The following is a 22,867-nucleotide window of genomic DNA, read 5'->3' as shown; positions in this document are numbered from 1 at the left end:
CAGCCTGTTCTATTCTAAGTGGTATATGTATGCCCAGATGTGAGTCTCATTGTGTCACTGGAGCCAAGCTCTACTCGACTGATGAGCCCATAACTAAGGTGAAACCGATCCTGTGTTGCTTGTGTTTGGGTTCAGGGAGAGCTTGGCTGTTCATGCCCCCCCTCCCTTTTGGTAATTGTCTGGGCCCTGAGGGATGGGATCCCCAGGGGCTGAAAACGTCCCATGGAGAGCCCCTCACTTTGTACTAATTTGCACGGCCCCGGGGATGGGGTCCCCAGGGCCAAAATTGGCCCTGAAGGGATGCTGCATAGCCCCTTCCAGTAATTGCCCCAGGGATGGGAGCTGCATGTCACACTCCTGAGTTGCCTTATATGGGGGTGAGACAAAGTCCATGTAAGGGCACTCCACCCCATAGATCCTTTCATACACCCACTCCCACACAATCATTCACAAACCTATTCACAGACCCAAACCAGGACTTACACACTGACTCACTGATTCATAGATCTACACGTACACACACAGTCACTCACTCACCCATACAACCACTCATACACCGACTCACTCACTAATACAGCCACTGTCATATCCACTCATATACTCATACAGTCACTCACACACTGAGTCAGTCTCCCATAGACCAACTCACATACCTACTCACTCACCCATACAGTCAATCACACAGCCACTTACTCACCCATACAGTTAGACATACACCCACTTATTCATACAGATACTAACATGTTCTCACTCACCTATGAAGTCATTGACACAGGCAAACTCTGACCCATACAGCCACTCACATTTACTCACTCACCAATGCAGTCACTCATATAGCCCATCACACCTAAACTGACATTTACATACCCAAAAACCCATATACTACTGACACAACCACTCACTCACCCACACAGCTATACATACATTCGCTCAACCATATAGCCCCTCACACACACTCTTACTAACCCATATAGCCACTGGCTCACCCACTCACCCATCCATAAAGGCAGTCACTACTCTGCTCACTCAACCACACAGATACTCAGACACCCATACAGGTACTCATACAACCAATCAATCACCCATACAGCCACTCACACACCCACTCACGCACCCATACAGCCACTTAGACACCAACTGACATTCTGATACAAACATTCACATAACTAGTCACTGACCCATACATTCACTGATACATCGAATTATTCACTTATTCAGTCAGTCTTGCACCCACTAAATCATCCATACAGGCAAGCATACACTCACTAATTCTCCAATACACCTTGGTATATATATATTCAACACTCATAAACTTTGTAAAAACACTCACAGTCATTGGATGATGTCAGCAGTGATGTTATCAGTGACGTCATTTGAGATGTCATCAGTGATGTCACTGACCATGTCATGAGTAATGTAAATGTGATGTTATAAGCAGTGCATTGCAGTGGCATGAGTTATAGTTAGGTCAGCCAAATATAACTGCTGAAGATATTTTGTTCATTAGGATCATTAGGTGAAGCTGAATATATGAGCAGGATCATTTATTGCACTATAGGAATTTTAACAAATAAATGTGCAAAGGACATAAGCGTTAAAATTGTGTAATTTAATGTGTTTCTCCCTATTTTCTTAATATTTTAGCAATATACATATATATCTATATCTGTTTTCATTAAATCCACATTTGTAACACACAAACATATATATAATTATATATACCTATGTACATATTTATATATATCACCCAGTTGTGGCCACCACTGGGTAGTTATAGTTCGTACAGTGTTTCGATTGGAAATTGACTTTTTGCATTGCTAATAAGTTTGATCCCGTGTGACGAATCTTCATGAAAATTTCCCAAAAAGTGCTACATTTTGACTAGTTTGCACATGGGGTGATCGGTCAAGCTGAGGCCGAGAAAAAGGGGGGTCACAAAAAACTTTCCCCCCTATTCATTTTTCCATAGGAACTTTAGACACAGCTACAGCTCAGACCATTGAACAGATTTATACCAAATATGTCAGAAAGCTAGATCTTGGCCCAGAAACAGTGGTTTGTGTAATTTGGTGTAAATCTGTTTAGTATTTTTTGAGAAATTAATGCTCTGTTGATGTACATCTAGGGGCGCAAAGGATCTGCGGAGCTGACAGGTCTCCTGCTGAGATCTGATTGGCAGCCACCAGAACAAGTAAGTGGTGGCAACCCTCTTAGGACTCAGGACTCAGTCCTGAGTCCTAAAAATGCAAAAAAAAGACATAAGAAGGCAGTGTAGGAATACGCTGACTGCCTAGGTAAGGTGGCGGGGTCACAACTTTTTAAAAATATTTGTCCTGCAAATTTGTGGATAAGCCATGAATTCCTGGAGGATTAGCAAATCTGCAACTTCTCTTTTTAACAGCTGGGGTTTGCATGCCCCTCCTCTGTTTAATTGTATATGGGATGGGGGTCCCTAGGACCCAAAGACCAACCATTTTCCACATGACAAAGCATCAACCCCTTGCTGTGGACAGCTGAAGTCATAAGCAGTGCATTGCAGGGGCGCAATTTATAGTTGCTGAATTTCACTGGTTTTGTACAAGTGAAACCTGAACCTAACTATAATGTCCCTGTAACCTTTCCTATTTTGGGGAAATTTCTAAGATTTCTTTAATACCATTTTCTAACTATAGTGTCCCTGTAACCTTTTGGTTTTTCAGTGAGTTGCTAAGGTTTTATAAATGCTAACTCCTAACTATAACATCCCTGTAACCTTCGGTTTTATTTCATTGAATTTGTATGTTTCTTGTAAGTAGTAGTCACATTTACAGAGTGGTAAAGAAAGGGGGCAGGACCTCCAGCCAGCTCACAGGAATCCCACTGTATAGGACTTACTGGAGGTCCCAGGTGGTCTTCATGGGCCCCATGGTCCCTCAGCATCTCAGAGAACTTCAGCCCCAAGAAGAAGTTCACCAGGAGGCGTGTTTGCAAAGTGTTGGGAAAAGGGGGCGTGGCCTCTGAAGACCTCTTACCTATCCAACAGAATGGGACTTACTAAGGTAACAAGAAAAGTTGTTTGCCCCCAAGGACCCTCAGCAGCCAAGGGGACTTCATCCCCCAACTAGTTGTGCATCAGGAGGCACATTTGCAGAGTGGTGGAGAAAGAGGGTATAGCCACCGACAACCTCTCAGCAATCCAGATGTGTGGGACTTACTGAAGGTAACAGCTGGTCTAATATTGGCCCTAGAACCCCGACCCCTATGGCCTGGCCTCTAATGTAGGTGCCATAGTCCCACAAGTGCCCCTCCCCTCACCAAAGATGGGGACCAGTGGTGTAACAAAAGTTGAAGGCCCCCCCTGCAAGGTACACAGATGGGTCCCGCTCCAGATTTAATCTGGAGCTATCAGGCCTGAGTACTGTGATGAGCACAAGGCCCACTGCCAGGGGCGGCTCTAGGTTCATGGTGGCCCTGGGCAGGGAGCGTAGGCAGGGGGCCCCGGAAGAGGGGGTCCGGGTGGGGCGGAGCGCGGAGGCCAGTGAAGAGGGGGGTCATGGTGTTTGGAAGTTGTATAGAGCCAGAGGCCACCAAATCCCTGCCAGGGGCCCCCACACAAATATGTATCCATCCTCAGAGGATTATTATATTAAGGATATATATTGATGTGGTGGCCCCTGGGATTTGGTGGCCCTGTGCAGGGGCACAGCTTGCACATGCCTAAGGCCGGCCCTGCCACTGCTGTTCAGGCCCCCCCGCACCGTGGGGTCTTCAGGGGCCTGTGGTACGCCCCTGATGGGGACCACACAAGGTTACTGAAGGCTCCACAGTCCCTGCCCACTTCCTGCCTCCTGCTGGATCCAGCATTGCTTTTACATACAGGGAGCTGCTAACTTGCAGCTCCCTGTGTGAAAAAGCAATGTGCTCTACCTTGAGCAAGCGAGAGCTACCTTTTCTAATTTCCTTAAAGTGGAACTCAGTTTGCTATGGCTTTGCACCAGGTCTTAACAAACAGCTATGTCCTGGAGGTGGACACCTTGGGCATAGCATAAGCTGGCCTTGGAGAGTGGCAGTTCTCAGGGCCATTACTGGCTCCAGGAGGGGAGTCTGTGCGACCCCCCTTCCTTTCTTGGATTTTGCCCCGGGAGGTGATATGTACTGGTTTTCTTGCCTAAACTTGTTTTTCCTTCCTGTGCTCGGTTCTCCCGCGGCCCGCCCATTTTTCCGGCCGCTGCGTCCCTGTGGCCCCGCCCACCTGCAATCTCATTCGTCGCCTCGCTCCCGCCTCCCAGCTGCTCCACCCTCCCACATCCCCTCATTTGGAAGCCGCGCAGCGGTGAAAGGAGCGACCTATGACCCTGCTTGCAGGCAGGTCGCTCCCCACGCTGCTGCATGGCTCTGCCTGCATTGTTTTTGCCTAATCTTGTATTTTTCCCCTGTGCCTAACTTTCTTTCTTGCCCAGACTTGTTTTTATTCCCCTGTGCCTGTACTTGCTTTCTTGCACAGACTTGTTTTTATTCCCCTGTGCCTGTACTTGCTCTCTTGCCCAGACTTGTTTTTATTCCCCTGTGCCTAACTTGCTTTCTTGCCCAGACTTGTTTTTATTCCTCTGTGCCTGTACTTGTTTTCTTGCCTAAGCCTGTTTTTCCTTCCTGTGCCCAGTTCTCCCGTAACCCCGCCCATTTTTCCTGCCGCTGCGTCCCTGTGGCCCCGCCCACCTACAATCCCATTCGACGCCTCGCCTCCCAGCTGCTCCTCCCTCCCACATCCCCTCATATGGAAGCCGCTACACGGCCGCGCCGCTGGCGTGCCACTGGCGCACCTAAGGCAAGCCCGTCTGTGCCCGTCCATGCCTGGACCGCTCCCAGAGCCAGGACCCCTGGACACCACGAACACCATGACACCCGACACCGTTACGATGCCAGAACCCTCCACGCACTCAACACCAGACGATCAGACACCTGCTTCCTGGCCGCCCAGAAGCGCACCCACGGAGCTTTCACCTGCCGGAACTGCACCTTCACAAGCATCCACCCCACCACGCTGCCAACCAGGAAAGAACCCAACCACCTCAGATGCATCCTTCTCAACACCCGCTCTGCCCGAAAACATGCTGTTGAACTCTGGGACCTACTCGACTCAACCTCCCCAGACATCGCCTTCCTGACGGAGACCTGGCTGACCCCGCCTCGGCACCCGACATAGCCATAGCCGTCCCGGAAGGCTACAAGATCACCCGCAAGGACCGCACCAACAGAGCGGGAGGAGGAATCGTCATCATCCACAGGAACACTCTCAGAGTCTCAACCAACACCGACGACACCCTCAGCACCGCCGAACACCTGCACTTCCAGATCCACACCGACCCCAACACCACCCTCAGAGGAACCCTCATCTACAGACCGTACGGACCCCGACCACAGTTCAGCGACTCCATCGCTGACTTCGTCAGCACACACGCCCTCGCCTCGACGGACTATATCCTCCTTGGGGACCTGGACTTCCACCTCGAGAACAATGACAACACCAACGTCACCACCCTGATCGACAACCTAGCCAACCTCAGACTCAGACAACTCGTAACAACACCCACCCACTCCGCCGGTCACACACTTGACCCCATCTTCTCTGCAAGCCCCCACGTCTCCTTCAACCATACCACCGAACACCACTGGACCGACCACCGCTGCATCCACTTCACCTTCAAGAAACCCACCACGCACCACCGCACCCAACAGATGCCTCACCGCTGCTGGAGCAAAGTCACCGAAGACCAGCTAACCACCACCCTCGCCCAGAGCCCACCTGCCGACCATACCGACCCCGACACCGCCGCCCGCAACCTCAGACAAAGGATCAACGACTGGACCAACACCCTCGCCCCAATCAAGAAACCCTCCAAAAATCATACCAACAAGAATGCCAGCAGGTTCACTGAAGACCTCCCGGCCTCCAAGCAAACCTGCCGAAAGCTGGAGAAGATCTGGCTCCGTGAAGGAACACCGGACAGCCACGCCGTGTGGAGAAGTGTGGCTCAATGATTAAAGCGGCAGACCCTGATGCAGAGGTCTAGCCCGGGACCTGGGTTCAATTCCCCGCCTCGGCGGGTCTTGGGCTCAAAATTCCACGGACCTGATAATTCTCGCCTCGGTGCCTATTCCAATCATAAAGTCCCACTCTGCAACTCTGGGCAATAGCTTGCTTAATCTCCACAACGGCCCCCACAACGCTAAGGATGCCTGGCCTCCACCTTGGGGGTGCCCAGGAGTGGACGCCTCACAGGGAAAGCCAGGATGGGTTCCACAGCGGTATTTGTACAAGCGCCTTGAGACCCTTGCGGGTGAGTAGTGCGCTATACAAGTCTCAATTTACAAGAATGCCACCCGCAGACACCATCACCTCATCAGATCCGCCAAAAGGGCCTCCTTCAAAGGCCGCCTAGACAACAACGCGCACAACAGAAAAGAGCTCTTCAACATCTTGAAGGAACTCTCCAACCCCAGCTCCAACACCAACGACGTCCCACCCTCGCAAGACCTGTGCGACTTGCTGGCCACCTTCTTCCACCGCAAGATCACAGACATCCACAACAGTTTCAACGCCACGACCGCCCGACAACCACTGAGACTTCCGCCCCCACGACCACCATCCGCACCAACCGCCTGCTCTACTGGACCGACATCAACGGCAATGACACCATCAAAATCATGAACACCATCCACTCCGGATCTCCGTCAGATCCATGCCCACACCGCATCTTCAACAAAGCCAGCACATCCATCGCACCCCATCTCCGGAAAGTCATCAACACCTCCTTCGAGACAGCAACCTTCCCGGAGAGCTGGAAGCACGCCGAGATCAATGCCTTACTCAAGAAACCCAAGACGGACCCCAAGGACCTTAAGAACTTCTGTGCATCTCCCTGCTCCCGTTCCTGGCATAGGTCATTGAGAAGATGGTCATCGAACAACTGACCCGCTACCTCGAGGAGAACAACATCCTGGACCCTTCCAAGTCTGGGTTCCGCAGCAACCACAGCACCGAGACTGCCCTCATCGCCGCCACCTATGACATCAAGTCCCTGCTGGACAACGGAGAAACGGCGGCCCTCATCCTCCTGGACCTGTGAGCCACCTCCGACACGGCCTGTCACCACACACTACGAACACGCCTCCACAACGCTGGGATCCAAGAGAAGGCCCTGAACTGGACCACCTCCTTCCTCTCCGGCAGAACACACAGCATTCGCCTTCCCCCCTTCCGCTCCAAAGCCACCGAGATCATCTGCGGCGTACCCCAGGGCTCATCCTTCAGTCGATGACACCCAGCTGACACTCTCCCTCACCAAGAACCCCCACACCACCAAAACCAACCTTCACGAAGGAATGAAGGCCGTTGCTGAATGGTTGAGGAACAGCCTACTGAAGCTGAACTCTGACAAGACGGAGGTCCTCATCTTCGGATCCAACCCTTCGGCCTGGGACGATTCCTGGTGGCCGACCGCATTGGGAACCGCTCCAACACCCACCGACCACGCACGAAACCTAGGAGTCATCCTCGACTCCACCCTCTCCATGACTAAACAGGTCAACGCCGTCTCCTCCTCCTGCTTCAACACTGTCCGCATGCTCCGTAGGATCTACAAGTGGGTCCCCACTGAAACGAGAAGAACAGTCACCCAGGCCTTTGTCAGCAGTAGGTTGGACTATGGAAACGCCCTCTATGCAGGAGCCTCGGCCAAACTCATGAGACGGCTCAAACGCATCCAGAACGCCTCTGCACGCCTGATCTTCGACATCCCTCGCCTCAGCCACATCACACCTCACCTAAGAGACCTGCACTGGCTCCTGGTCAACAAGAGGATAACCTTCAAGCTCCTCACCCACGCACACAAGGCACTCCACAACACCAGACCAACGTACCTCAACAGACGACTCAGCTTCAACACCCCCACCCGCCAGCTCCGCTCCGCCAACCTCACCCTCGCTACAGTCCCCTGCTTCCGAAGAGCGACCTCAGGCGGCAGATCGTTCTCCCACCTCGCCGCAAAGACCTGGAACACCCTCCCCATCCACCTACGCCAGACCCAAGACCTGCTGACCTTCAGAAAACTCCTCAAGACCTGGCTTTTCGAGCAGTAGCAGCATTCCCCATCCCAGCGCCTTGAGACCCTCACGGGTGAGTAGTGCGCTTTACAAATGATATGATTGATTGATTGATTGATTGATTGATTGATTCCAAGATACTGCCATTACTCTACTGTCATCCTACCTAATGGACAGAACTTTTGTAGTAGAAGTGGATGGATCGGCATTTAAATCCTTCAAACTGCCATGTGGGGTGCCTCAGGGCTCCTCCTTGAGCCCCACACTTTTTAACATTTATGTGGCCCCTCTGGCAGCGATCATCAGGCAATGTGGCTTTTCGTTGGTCTCCTATGCAGATGACACCCAGGTGGTGATACAAACAATATCAAAGAGACAGCTGATTGCTTCAACATCCTCATGTCTCAGATAAATACATGGATGCAGACTAACTGCTTTACATTGAACAGCGATAAAACAGAGGTTCTGCTATTAGGGTCAAACTCCTCTTTTTGGTCTCCAAGATGATGGCAGGCTGATTTGGGTGAATGCCCAACCCTGGTCACAAAAGTCAGGTACCTAGGGGTTGTATTTGATGAAAGACTGACATTTGAGTGTCAAAATAATAAGCTTGCCTTTTGGGGTAGTTTAAAAATTATTAGGAAAATCCGCCCTTTTATCCCCTTGGATGCATTAAAAACACTGGTCACAGCCTTGGCCCTTTCCAGACTGAACTACGGTAATGCCTTATATGTGGGGTTACAGTCACAGTTCTTTTTGAAGCAGTAAGAATAATTCTGGACATCCCTATATATGAACCAGTTTCCCATTGATTGAGAGATCTCCACTGGCTCCATATAAGGCATTACAGGGTAAAGGACCACTGTATTTAAGGACACCTCAGAAGATACATGCCAGCCAGAAATTTGAGATCAGCTCACTCACAACTACTTTCAATTCCCAGGTACAAGCAGGCTCGCTGGGGGGGCAGAAGTTTCTTATTAGGGACAGTGAAGACCTGGAATCTTTTACCGATCCCGACAAAGAACAACACGCCGGTCATGTCATTTAGAAGACTGCTGAAAACATGGTTATTTGTTAACTAAAACGTCAGGACTACCAGGGCCTACCAAATTTTAGCACTCCTGCCAATTCCAGTGCCAAGGCGCTCTAGGGCATATGTGCGCTTTACAAGTCTATAAATCAAATCAAATCAAATTAGAATTCTCTGCAAACCTCAAATTTTGATGAAACAATCACATTTTTCTCAAATTTCTGTGTGGGAATGTTGTTGGATCATCGGGCTGACACATTTCCTACCACCCAGCATTCTCCCAGCTCTCCCAATAAAAATTGTACCTCACTCTTGTGGGTGGGTCAAGTACCTGCGACAGGCAGGGCCCGAAACATATTGTCAAAATTACCTATCGCAAAACGATCTACTTTTGCAAGGGGGGTCACATCAGTTTTTGGCCAAGGGCTTGGCGGCCATCTAGTAAACCTACAAAACGCACACATTTATGAAAACTAGAGACCTGGAGGAGTCCAGGGAGGTAAGGCTTGCATGGATCCCCCAACTTTTCCCTACCCAGAATCCCCTTCAAACCTCACATTTTAAAGAAAAAATCAAATTTTTCGCAGATTTCTGTGTGGGAAAGTTGTAGGATAACTGGGCCCGTGCAAGCCATATCACGTTGGACTCCACCCGGTGTCTAGTTTTCAGAAATATGTGGATTTGGTAGGTTTCCCAAGATGGCGGCCAAGCCCGGGCCAAAAACCAAGTTGACCCCCCCTTGCAAAAACAGGTTGTTTTGTGAAAGGTAATTTTGATGTCTCCTCAATACGTTTTGGGCCCTTGCCTTGCCCATGCAAATGAGGTACCATTGTTATCGAGAGACATGGGGGAACTCTGGGTGGTTGAAAATTTGTGGATCCGGACAGATTCCAAAAGTTTCCATCACAGAAATGTGAGGAAAATGTGTTTTTTGACAAAGTTTGAGGTTTGCAAGGGATTCTGGATAGCAGAAACTGGTGAGAGCCAGACATGTCCCCCAATCCTGTATTCCCCTGGATGTCTAGTTTTCAGAAATGTATAGGTTTGCTAGGTTTCCCTAGATGCCTGCAGAGCTAGGGTTCAAAATCTACAGCTATGCACTTTGCAAAACAAGGGTCAGTTTTCATTGTGAATATGTGGAATGTCCATGTTCCATTTTGGGCTGTTTCTGCTTGTGGGCACAAGGCCTACCCACACAAGTGCAGTACCATTTTTCTCGGAAGACTTGCGGGATGCGGGCTGGGTGGCATTTTGTGGATCCATGCAGATTCCTGAACTTCCCATCACAGAAATGTGAGGAAAATGTGTTATTTTTGCCAAGTCTGAGGTTTGCAAGAGATTCTGGGTAAAAGAACCTGGTGAGAGCCAGATAAGTCACCCCGTCCTGGATTCCCCTGGGTGTTTACTTTTCAAAAATTTATAGGTTTGCTAGGTTTCCCTAGGTGCCAGTAGAGCTAAGGTTCAAAATCTACAGCTAGGCACTTTGCAAAAGAAGGGTCCGTTTTCAATGTAAAAATGTGGTGTCCACATTGCGGTTTGAGCCATATCTTGTTGCGGGCACTAGGCCTACCCACACAAGTGAGGTACCATTTTTATCGAAAGACTTTGGGGAATGTGGGGTGTATGTGAGGAAAATAGTTTTTTACAAAGTTTGAGGTTTGCAAGGGATTCTGGGTAAGAGAACCTGGCGGGAGACACACAAGGCACCCCATCTTGGATTCCCTTGGTGTATAGTTTTCAAAAATGTGCAGGTTTGCTAGGTTTCACTATGTTCTGGCAGAGCTAGGGTTCAAAATCTACAGGTAGGCACATTCTGAAAAAGAAGTCTGTGCCTAGTGGGGTTTCTGCCACCCGGAGGAGGGGGTAAATTGGGGGCTATTGCACCGATATGCCACCAAGGGGGAGCGGCATGCCCAATCTGGGCAGCCCCCAACCCTACGTATAAAAAAGCCAGTATAATCGCTGACGCCCAGTGGGCTCTCTGCTCCCCGGGGCAGATCAGGGGCTACTGCCCCCATCTGCCTCTTAGTGGGGCAAAAAGACTGTGGCATCTTTTTTGGGGGGTGTAGACATTGGCATGCCCATTCTGGGCAGCCCCCACCCCTACATTTTGAAAGAAAATATACTCCTGGTGCCTAGTGGGATTCTGCCCCCGAGGAGGTATAGAAGGGGCTGTTGCCCTCATCTGCCTCCGGGAGGGGCAGAAAGACTGTGGTGATTTTTTGAGGGTGGGGGCATTGGCCTGCCCATTCTGGGCAACCCCCACCCCTATATATAAAAAAAAACTAAATCCCTGGTGTCTAGTGGGCTTTCTGCCCATCTGCCCCCCTGGGGGGGCAGAAAGACTGCAGCAGTCTGGGCAGCCCTCACCACAAAATTTGAGGGAATTAAATCCCTGGTGCCTAGGGGGCTTTCTGCTGGGGGCGGCAGAAAACTATAGCATTTTTTGGGGGGCTGGGGGCATTGGCATGCCAATTCTGGGCAGCCCCCACCCAAAATTATATTTAAAAAATCCCTGGTGCCTTGTGGGCTTTCTGTGTCCCCCGGCCTCCTGGGGAGGAGGGGGGGGGGGACAGAAAGACAGTGGCATTTTTGAGGGGGTTATTGGCATGCATATTCTGGGCAGCCCCCACCCCGAACTTTGGAGGGAAACAATCCCTGGTGCCTAATGGGATTTCTGCCCCCCCGGGGGGGGCATATAAGGAGCTATTGCCCCATCTAACCCCGGGGGGCAGAAAGACTGTAGAAAAAATGTTTAGGTGGGGGCATTGGCATGCCTATTCTGGGCAGCCCCCGGCCCACACGTATATATAAAATCCTTGGGGCTTAGTATGCTTTCCTCCCATCAGGGGGTAGATAAGGGGCTATTGCCCCCATCTGCCTCCTAGGAGGCAGAAAGTCTTATACCTTCTTTGGGGGGGGGGTAGGTTGGAGGTATTCACCCCTGGCCTATAAATAAAAATCCCTGGGGTCTAGGGTGCTTTCTAGCCCCTGGGGGGCAGATTGGTGGCTACCGCCCCCATCTGCCCCCCAGGGGGGCAGAAATGCTGTCTGGAAAAATTGCCAACGATACCTCTCCCATGATTTTCGCGGCTCGGGGGCTGAGATAGCCCCACAGGCACCAAAACTGTGAAACTGAAACTAAGCGTCAGTTTTGTTTTCATTGTAATGACGACAGAGCGCCATGCACGCTATCGGCATTGCATGAAAATCCTAACCATGCTTTGGAAGGTTGGGAAAGCGCTTCCTCACCTCCCAAAGCAAAAAAAAAAGGGAAATACCACTGCTGTTTACAGTAGAGGGATTTTTTTTAAGTGTGCTCATGACGGAATGCTTCCGATATGAGCAAACTTGAACTTGTGCTCATGAAGGAACCATTCCGTCATGAGCATGGAAGGTGTTAAATAACGAGCATTTTAAAAACCTAAAACAAGTGAACTTTCAGAGGAGGGAACCATAATTATAATTGAAGTTGTGTTACCATTTTATTCTGAGAAAAAAACACTCTTACCCTTTGAAATGGGGACAACAAGACATATTTAAAACCAATAAAACAAACATGCAATTCTGTTGATGAGGTTGGAGTTCATCATTCATATCAAGTGGCAGGTAAACAAAGCCTTGCATCATCAAATAATAGTGAATGATCGATTTGGTATGGTAGGTGTGCTCTAATATCCCCTTTAATTGTTTGAAGACCGCTAGGTCAGTTAAGGATGGTTAGCCTCCTTGGATACATCAATGTAAAGCAAAGTTGCAATTGGGGAGGCAGAATTGTGGCTGAAGTTAGTTTGTCTGCCACTTTCTGCCTAATACAACTGAGAGCGATGTAGAATGAGAAGGATAGACAGTTTCATCCATCATACCACCCACATCTAAATCAAGAAGTCACGACTATGGATGGGTACACCAACACATTTCAACAGTCTGTGTGCATCCCCCCAGATGTGGCTGAGAGGTGCGTTTGAAGGGTGGTGATGAAAAGGGGCATGGCCCCTGGCCACCTCTCAGCAATCCCACTGTGTGGGGCTTACTGAAGGTAACAGGAGGTCTTCTTGGCCCCTAAGTACTCTCATTAGCCAAGATGACTTAATCCCTAAACAAGGAGCGCGCCAAGAGTTGTGTTTACAGAGAAGTGAAGAAAGGGGGGGTACCCTCCAGCGAGTTGACAGTTTTTTTGTGGGGGGGCTGCACAATCCCCCTTCCCTGGACCATTCTGGGCCCAGGGGACCCAATCCCCTGGGACCTGACCCTTTTTAAATTTTTTATAATGGAAGGAGGCCTACATGGCCCCCATCCCGGGCTGATTTCAGCCTTTTTCATAGTTTTTTATTCAAAGAAAGGTGGGCAGAGCGGCCCTGTCCCAGTCCATTTTCCACCCTGACGACCCCATCCCCAGGGCAAGGCTTCTTCTTTTTTCCCCATAATCCTTGAAGGGAGGGGGGGCCGAGAGGGCTTCCTCCTGGGACATTTTTGGACCCCGTAATTTGCCTCTCCGGGCATGCCCACCTTGTTCGTGGGGGGAGTCTAAAGGCCCCCGCTGTCCCAGCCGGTTCTTGCCTTCTGTGGGAGCCAATATTGCTGTTTAAATGCAGAAAACTGCTGACATGCAGCTCTCTGTGTGTATAAAACAAAGTGTGCTCCTCTTGGCGGTTGGTGGTCCCCGGGGCCGGGTGTTCGCAACAGACCCCCTTAATTATTGTATGTGTACCCCGGGGAGGTGGCCCTCCCTTGAGCTGCATGGGGGACCGGAACTTCTTGCGATTTGTTATTTATTTTAGCCATAGGGATGTGGCGGTACACAGGGCAGGAAGGGTCCACAAGCCCCCCCCCCCATATTATTGAAATTAGCCCCCTTTGGGGGTGGCGGTCCTCATGGCAGGGGGGTCCGTGAGGCCCCCTCATATTGTTTTAATAAGTCCTGGGAAAGTGGGTTCCCCAAGGAAGGGGGAGGTCCGCGAGGCCCCCCCACATAATTGGAAATAGCCCCAGGTAGGTGGCAGTCCCTAGTGCCCCTCTCCTATATTTTCCTTATGCCCCCGGGACCTTGCCCACCCCGTTTTTTAGGTCGAGCGTAGCGATGGACCTCTTGTATACTTTAGTATACTTGTTAGGTCGAGCGTAGCGATGGACCTCTTGTATACTTTTTAGGTCGAGCGTAGCGATGGACCTCTTGTATACTTTAGTATACTTGAATATGGGGACACGAATCGGAGGCGCGCATTTTCCGTCTGGATTTTGCCTCGTGAGCGCGCTTTTGCTGTGAATGTGTGCGAGCGCGACTCTGCCATGCGCCTTGGAAACCGAAACCTAAGAACCGCGCGACGTGAGCTGTCTACGGTAGAAGCTCACGCACGCGGCTCTTAGGTTTCGTTTTGACTTGTTCTCTCATTGTTGCATCCTTCTCCTTGCTGGAAGGAGGCATTTGATGGACCCTCCTTGTTTTTTCCGCGCTAGCTTACGAGCCCTGTGAGGTCGATGCTGCCTAATGGGCCTTTCCTGCAGGGACAGCTTTGATTGTCCCGCTGCTGTACAGTTTTGCGGTGGAGACTTTCTCGAGCAGGCGAGGGACCCTAAACATGCAGAGGAGATTCCGCCGCTTACCGGCAGGTAGGGGCACTGTTACCAGGCAGGTCAGGGCAGATTCAGTGTGTCGTTGTGAACGCTTAAGTATTGGTGATTATTTCCCACTGGCTCATTCTCTCCGCTGGCTGCTTGGCCTGCGTGTGGTGTGTGACACTCTGACGCGCTACCACACCTTCCCCCGCCACATTAGCTTGCCTTGTTTCTCAGGGGATTCCGAACATGGTGCAGCGTTACTCTCCTCTTCTCCGAGGGCTCAGTATGCATGACGGGCAACCTCTTTACTGCCAAGCGGGGGCTACCGGAGGCTTCGCAGGGTCACACCGTGGGTCGCTGCAAACGAGGCAGAGGGAGCGGTGCTTGAGTACCTGTTGCTGCCTGTCTTTTCAATGTGCAGGTAGGGTGTCAGCAGGCGAGGGCGGCCGGCCGGAGCGCTTCAGGCCGGGTCTTGCTAGGAGGCTGCGGGAGCGCAGGGGATGCCGGTGCTGGCACTCATGTGCTTCATGATTTTTCGCGCGCCTCGTGGTGTGCAGGGTCCTGGCTTTCCGTGTTGGCGGTAAGTTTCCCTTAGCACCGGATGGCAGGGTGATGCAGGCGGTGTCTGTCTGGGCTTGCCGGGCTGGTGCTGGCTTAGTCTTCCTGCTGGCAGAGAGCTTTGCTCACAGTGTATGCCGGCTGAAAAGCACCACTCACCAGACCATTCACCATTGTCCGTCAGGCAGGTGAACAGCATGCCTCATCTTCAGTGATCATCAGCTCCCACCGATAGCCCTCCTGCCCTTGCAGACTCGCCCTCCTATTTCCCCCGACTGGTGGCCGTCGATAGCACAGCTTGTGTGGGAAATGATAGAAACGGACTAGTCCTTCACGCTAAGGAATTTTGGTGGCTCATTTCAGCAGGCCCGCGGGGCAGACCCGCGTAAAGCTGCCAATTTACGGAAAGGCTTTGGGTGCCTCTGTGGGTGAGAGCGCGAGCTGAGGGGTTATTGAAACGCTACACAACACTTTCCTTTCACATTCTATGGTGACACGCCTGGCTTACCGCTAAAGCCACAGTGTAAACCCTGTGAAGAGTGAACCTGCTATCCCCACGTCTGGGGAATTAAAGGCAAAGTACAACAAGCAGTGGCAAAGCCAATAGGTCTCACCTACGTGAGGATTTGGCTTTTTTGATGCTCGTGGCTAGGTTGTCCAGCAGCAGAGCTGCTGTGCAGCACCAGCATGGCTAAAAATTAAAAAGAACTATGGCACGAACAATGATCGCTGCATCATAGCACTTTTAAGGTTGAAATCTACCATACAGTGCAGCTGTCTAGTTTGGTAACAACATCTTGCACACACACACAACCCCCCCCACACACCCACACAACCCACGCCACACAAACCCCCACACACACAACCACAACCCCACACACACACACACACACAACCCCACACCACACAACCCCCACACCATACAGCCCCCCACACCACACAACCCCCCACACACACAACCCCCCACACACACCCCCACACACACCCACAAAAAACCACACTCTGAACCCCACACACCCCCACAGCCCCCCACACACAACCACACACATACCCATACCCACATACACACACCCACACACAACCCCACACACACAACCCCCCACACACAGCCACATACACACATAACCCGACACACACACAACCACACACCAGGATAGCAAAGCATAGCATAGTAAAACAAAACATAGTATAGCATAACAAAACACAACAAAACATAGCTAGACATAACAAAACAAAGCATAGCATAACAAAACACAACAAAACATAGCATCACAAAACATAGCATAACAAAGCATAGCATAACAAAACATAGCATAACATAACAAAACATAGCATAACATAACAAAACATAGTATATCATAACAAAACACAACAAAACATGGCATAACAAAACAACAAAAAATAGCTAGGCATAACAAAACATAGCATAACAAAACAAAGCACCGCATAGCATAACAAAACACAACATTGTTTCACAAAACATAGCATAACAAAGCACAGCATAACAAAACAAAACATAGCATAACAAAATACAACAAAACATAGCTTAGCATAACAAAACATAGCATAGCAAAGCATAGTATAACAAAACAACATATAGCATAGCAAAACATAGCATAGTATAACAAAACACATCAAAACATAGCATTGCATAACTAATCATAGCATAACAAAACATAGCATAGAAAAAACAAAGCACAGCATAATAAAACACAACAAAACAACATAGCATAACAAAACATAGCATAGCATAACAAAACACAACGAAGCATAGCATAACAAAACAGCATAACAAAGCAGGATAGCAAAACATAGCATAGCATACAGCATCACTCAGGGGCACCACAGCATCACTCGGGGGCACCACAGCATCACTCGGGCGCACCACAGCATCACTCGGGGCACCACAGCATCACTCGGGGGCACCACAGCATCACTCGGGGGCACCACAGCATCACTCGGGCGCACCACAGCATCACTCGGGCGCACCACAGCATCACTCGGGCGCACCACAGCATCACTCAGGCGCACCACAGCATCACTCGGGCGCACCACAGCATCACTCTGGGGCACCACAGCATCACTCTGGGGCACCACAGCATCACTCTGGGGCACCACAGCATCACTCGGGGGCACCACAGCATCACTCTAGGGAACCACAACATCACTATGCGCTACCACAGCATCACTCGTTCGCTACCACAACATCACTCAGCGCCACCACAGCATCAATCTGTGCAACCATTCAACAACAACTGGTTCAAATATGTTCTCTCAATGTTTCAAGCTTTATTACAAATGTCACAAAAAGGTGTTAATATTTCACTTCTGTTCTTGGATTTTCGTCACAATAAAATACACTGAACATAATCTTCACAAGTTATCTACAAAAGTTTAAGCTATTGCCATTATAAATTACAATAACTTTCATTTAAGTATTAATTATTTAAAAAAATAAAAGCCATTGTTATTTGTAATATCAATACATGTAAGTCACATAAATACAACACATATTGCATTACAAATGCTATAGATGTCGCATTTGCGAAAGTTATAACTCTTGGCATTGTAAATGACAAAGCTATTTCGCTATTTTCAAAACCAACACATAAATAAAACATTTGTCATTTACAATACCAATAGCTCAAACTTTCCAAATGCGAGACCTATTGCATTGCAAATGCTTGTTTTTTAAAGCAATCGCAGGAGTCCACTTTTTTTTTTTTTAAAGAATTCAGCGAATAAGCGAATATCGCAATTTCACAGAAAAATGTTTTTATACTGCTTTTTTAGCCTTTGCTGGGTCCCAGGGGGAACCCAAGACAATGACTTGGTGGTCAGAGTATTCCTACCCTGCCCCCTTTTCTTTATTTTCACTTTTTGGGGAAATCAGTGAAGCTGAGTCTCAAGATGGTTGCCAACACTTCCTCGTTGAAGTGTTGGCAGTCAATCGGAGCGGTGCGTATCTCTGCACAAGCTCGTCTTTTTTCACGAAGGCTTTGCAACCAGAGATATCACTATCATTTTCAACTTACATTTCTCAACAACTACTGAATGGATTTACTCCAAATAAGCAAAAGGCACTTACTTGAACCAACATCTACCTCCCTGCCGAATTTTGTGTGAATTTGTTCAGCGGTTCGGACTGTAGCTATGGCTAAAGGTTCCTATGGGAATTAACAGTACAAATGCACCCTTATTTTGCACTCCAATTTCTTGGCCAACACTGCACAGATCACCGCAAACTTTCCACAACACACAGAACCTACCTTGACACTTTTTTGGGAAAACTTCATGCAAATTGGTCAAACGAGGCAAAAGTTATAGCTAAGTCAAAAAAATGCTTTTCCTGTGTAAACTGGGGTCTAACTATATAACTACTGGTGACTGCCAGTAGGTGAGGTATATATATATATATATATATATATATATATATATATATATATATATATATATATATATATATATATATATATATATATATATATCATGTGAACAAGGCTCGCAGGAGCCGAAACGCCTAATGCCCGTCATGCCGATGGGAAAATAAAATAAACATACAGCACCTTATATGTGGTCCGTGCGCTATTCTGGCTGACAGTGGCAGTGGCAAGTGGAGTGTTTATATATATATAACAGTGCTAACAGTACCAACTTTTCTACTTATATCCAATTTACATTTTTCAATGTAGTTTCAGTGTCTGTCAGGGGTTGGATATAGTTAGATTGTCCTACTAGAGTATTGGTTATGTAACGGGGCTTCAGTATCTGTAGGAACTTGGTTTCCCCATAACAGTTGTATACAGATTGAGCATTAAGTGCAGAATAGGTTACCCTTTCATCTGTGACTCAAAGTCAACATGAACTCGGCTACCAATGAAGCACATGGTATAGGGTCAGTGTTGCACATAACACAAGCTAGCTTTGCCCATGAGGGTTGTCTGTATGGTAGCAGAAATGCTGCTTCATATTGTTCTGAGCTATTTTGCACTTACTTCCATAGCTCTAATGCTTTACCCTTTTATAGTGCAATATGTACAAAATAAGTTTGGATGATGTCATCAGTGATGTTATCAGTGATGTAATTTTAGATGTCATCAGTGATGTCATAAATGATGTTATAGAATGTGTTCAGAGTGTCACTGACATATTCACCTAACTATAAAATGACTTTAAGCTTTAGTTTTTTTCAGTGAATTTCTAAGATTTGCTTTTAACAAAGAAAAAGCAGATCTTTTTATTTTACGTTATTTTAACCTTTGAATATTTTTAGTGAATTTCTAGGTTTTTTTTGGTACTAATTTATTACCACACATAAAGCCAAGGGTGCGATGGCCATAGCGCCTTTTATTATTAAAGGGCTGGGAAGCCATATTGCGCCCTTACCCGAAACATATTATGCCCTGGGGACTACATCACCAGGCCGTTTATTTTTCTAAGGGCCGGTGGTTCTTGCCCCCCCCCCCCGCAAGCCTTAAAGTAATTTGAAGGAGGTTTGTTAAGTTAAAATGTAAGTCATAAGTAGCACTGTGTACATAGGTGTGCAACTTTTAGTAATTTGAGTAAGGTGTGTAAATTCTAAATTTAAGTTATAACTATAACTTTAAAATTTCTAATGTTTGCATAGTTTAAGTATGGTTTGCATGGGGGGCGTGGCCAGCCAAGATGGAGGTCGCAGCCCGATAGAGCTCAGGAGCCTCCTGGGGGAACTCACCCTGTTGGCGTGGATCCACCAGTGCCTGCACCTGTGTGGGAGTGGGGGTAGCACTGCCGATACCCCTGGGTTTTCCTAGGGACTCTGCTGGTCCAGCTGCATGCCCGATGGTGGCGAACTGGGGTGAGGCCTGCCTGCGGACTCGAGACGGCCGGGACCAGGAGCTGCAGTGAGGGCGGGGCTGCCTCTTGTGGAGCCCCCTCTGGGAGACTGTGAGGCCCGAGACGGGCTGGGAGGATTGGACTGGGTCCTGATTGACCCGGACAGCGACTGCGGTAGAGGGCGGTGGACACCCGGGCCGCTCCGGGGGACCGCATGATCATTGGTGAAAGCCTGGAGTTTAGGCGGGCATAGGCCGCTGCTCGCCTCCCCGGACTGCGGGAATAGAAACTGAGGAGCGCTGCCATATTAGGGCCCAAGCCACGCTGACGTGATCAGAGACCGTGCTGCCAGACAACATTTATGAGGGGCCCAGCGGATTGGCGGTGTGAGTGGCGGTGCTCCTTGGGGGCCCCCTCTTTCTTTTGGTTGTATCCCCCCCTGCATGCCAGTCCGAGTTCGTGTACGGCCACTTGGCTCCCACAGGGGAGATCGTGGAGGGACTGTCGTTGAGTGCCGCCCGTCCCCTGCACCGACTTTGCCTGAGAGACCCTAGATGAGACGTATTTTTCTCGGGTTGGCATTGTATTAGATTGCTGAAATAACTCGTGGACTACCTCCCTTCTCCTGAGGGCCACCCTGCTCGGGCATTGGCGAGAACTATTGCAGCCTGGCATACCTGCCCAGCGCCAGGGCCTTGAACACTCACACGACTCTTACCCTGGCGACCCAGCGTCGTGCTACTATGGGCCGAAATCGGGCGAAGGGGCAGGAGGGGAGAGATGGCTCTGATACCCCCCGTACCATGTCCGGTGCTGTGGGTGGGGGTTCCTCGCCAGGGGCCGCCTCAACTGGAACTGTGGAAGACCAACCCCAGACAAACTGGACATTATACTTAAGGAGATACGTGAGTCTAGGGCGGCGATGGAACTACAATTAGGCACTCTTACTACCGGCTTGACTATCCTGAAGGCTGACCATGGCAAGCTGGCAGACAGAGTTAAGGAACATAGTCTGAACTTGTCGGAATTCACTCCGACAGTGGCAGAACACTCTTCCTCTTTGCAGCAGCTCCAGCAACATGTTACTATGCTTATTGAGCGGGTGGAGGACGCAGAAAGAAGAAACCGACGCAGTTACTTATATGTTAACGACTGCCAGAAAGCTGTGAGGGGAACCAGGCGGCGGACATCATTGAACAGTGGTTCCGAGAGCATGTGGCAACCGAAGGCTTCTCACCGTACTTCTACGTGGAACGGGCACACAGAATTCCGACTGGTCAACATAAGCCTGGTTTACCGCCTGCCTATTGATTGTTAAAATCCTTAACGATAGGGACCGGGATACTCTGCTGCAGAAAGCCAGGGAAAAAGCACTTATTCAATACGAGAACTACTGTGTGTCCTTATATCCGGACTACACAATGCTAGTCCAGAGACAACGCTCCTCATACCAGGCTGTGAAGAAAAGACTGCAGCAGGCACAACTCAAGTGTGCTCTTCTCTACCTTGCACTACTTTAGGTCATTCACGAGAAGAAGACACACTTTTTCGTGAGCCCTGCAGATGTTGAGGAATGGCTGGAGGTGATGTTCATAGGATCCAGTCAGGCAAGTGCTCTGGAGATGTCCCCGCAGGGCTCCGGAGATACCCAAGGGCAGTCCGCCCGTCATTTCCAACGGTCTGGTCGGAACGGCGGAGGGGCTGGTCCATCACGGGAACAACAGCGAAGAGACCAAGAAGGGGCTCTGGCTCTGGCAGGTGCCTTTCGTGAAGACTCGCACAAGATCACTACTGACTCCAAGGACAGTACACTGCATTCAGACTCTGAACACAGTGCGATCCTGTTCCCTACCATCATGCCTGAGCGACGGATACCATGCTAGACAATTGACTATTGCCGCCGAAACCTTGTCTCTGAGAACTATGATTACGAACACTGATGTAATTGATGCTGTGTTGTTTGGGCTGGGCCTACTGTTGGGTTTTTGACACTATGTTCCCTCGGGCCATATAGGAAGTCAATCCTTGTTGGTGTACCAGGGGCTAGGTTCCCTGATTGAGGCATCGTTTATCTGATTCCTAACCTTGTAATAGTCACTGACCTGGATGCGGGCCATGGGGCTCCTGGTGACTCAGGGTAATTCCTAAGGGATAGGGAGCCATTCAGAAATGCCACCGCACCCATGCATTCCTCCTTAGACACCAGACGCACATCGCGTTTCTCCAAGAGTCCCATCTCACGAATTCTGAAACGCAGAAGATGCTGAAAAAATGGAGGGGTAGCAGCAATTCTACAAACTATTCTGCCTTTGCTAGGGGGGCAACTATCTGGGTAAGACATGGGACTCCATTTATTGAGCTTGAACGCCGGGCAGACGACCAGGGAAGGTATCTGCTTGTGAAAGGTATTCTGGATGGTTCTTTGGTGGTCCTGGGGAGCATTTACGCACCAAACTTTGAACAAGACCGATTCCTAGGGAGACTGAGTGTGGCCTTGGCTGACTGGAATGGGATTCCTTGGGTGTTTGGAGGGGACTGGAACGCAGTACTAGACATGGGATTGGATGGATCTCACCCTCCACTACAGGCCTCTGCAGCGTGCAAATTGACTGAGAAATTCACCTCCTGGGTTGACGGGTGGACACTGTCCGACGCCTGGCGGGGCCTCCACCACACACACAAGGAATACTCCTTTTCCTCCCCCATACAGAACATCCACACTAGAATAGACCAATTTCTATGCTCCAGGTTTCTGATCACTACAATAAGGGAAACAGAGTATCTGGCTAAGACCTTTTCTCATAGACCCCTGAAACTCAT

General features: G+C 49.4%; 1 pseudogene; it reads left to right on the top strand.

Annotated features, from left to right (window-relative positions):
- The window catches only part of LOC147751424 (uncharacterized), a 47,314-nt pseudogene extending 25,384 nt beyond the window's left edge, over nt 1–21,930 (top strand).
- Nucleotides 21,931–22,867: the final 937 nt, after the last annotated feature.

The sequence above is a fragment of the Lissotriton vulgaris genome, chromosome 1_1 (assembly GCF_964263255.1).
Source record: "Lissotriton vulgaris chromosome 1_1, aLisVul1.2, whole genome shotgun sequence".
In the NCBI taxonomy this organism is placed as follows: Eukaryota; Metazoa; Chordata; class Amphibia; order Caudata; family Salamandridae; genus Lissotriton; species Lissotriton vulgaris.
This window is presented reverse-complemented; position numbering and strand designations above follow the sequence as displayed.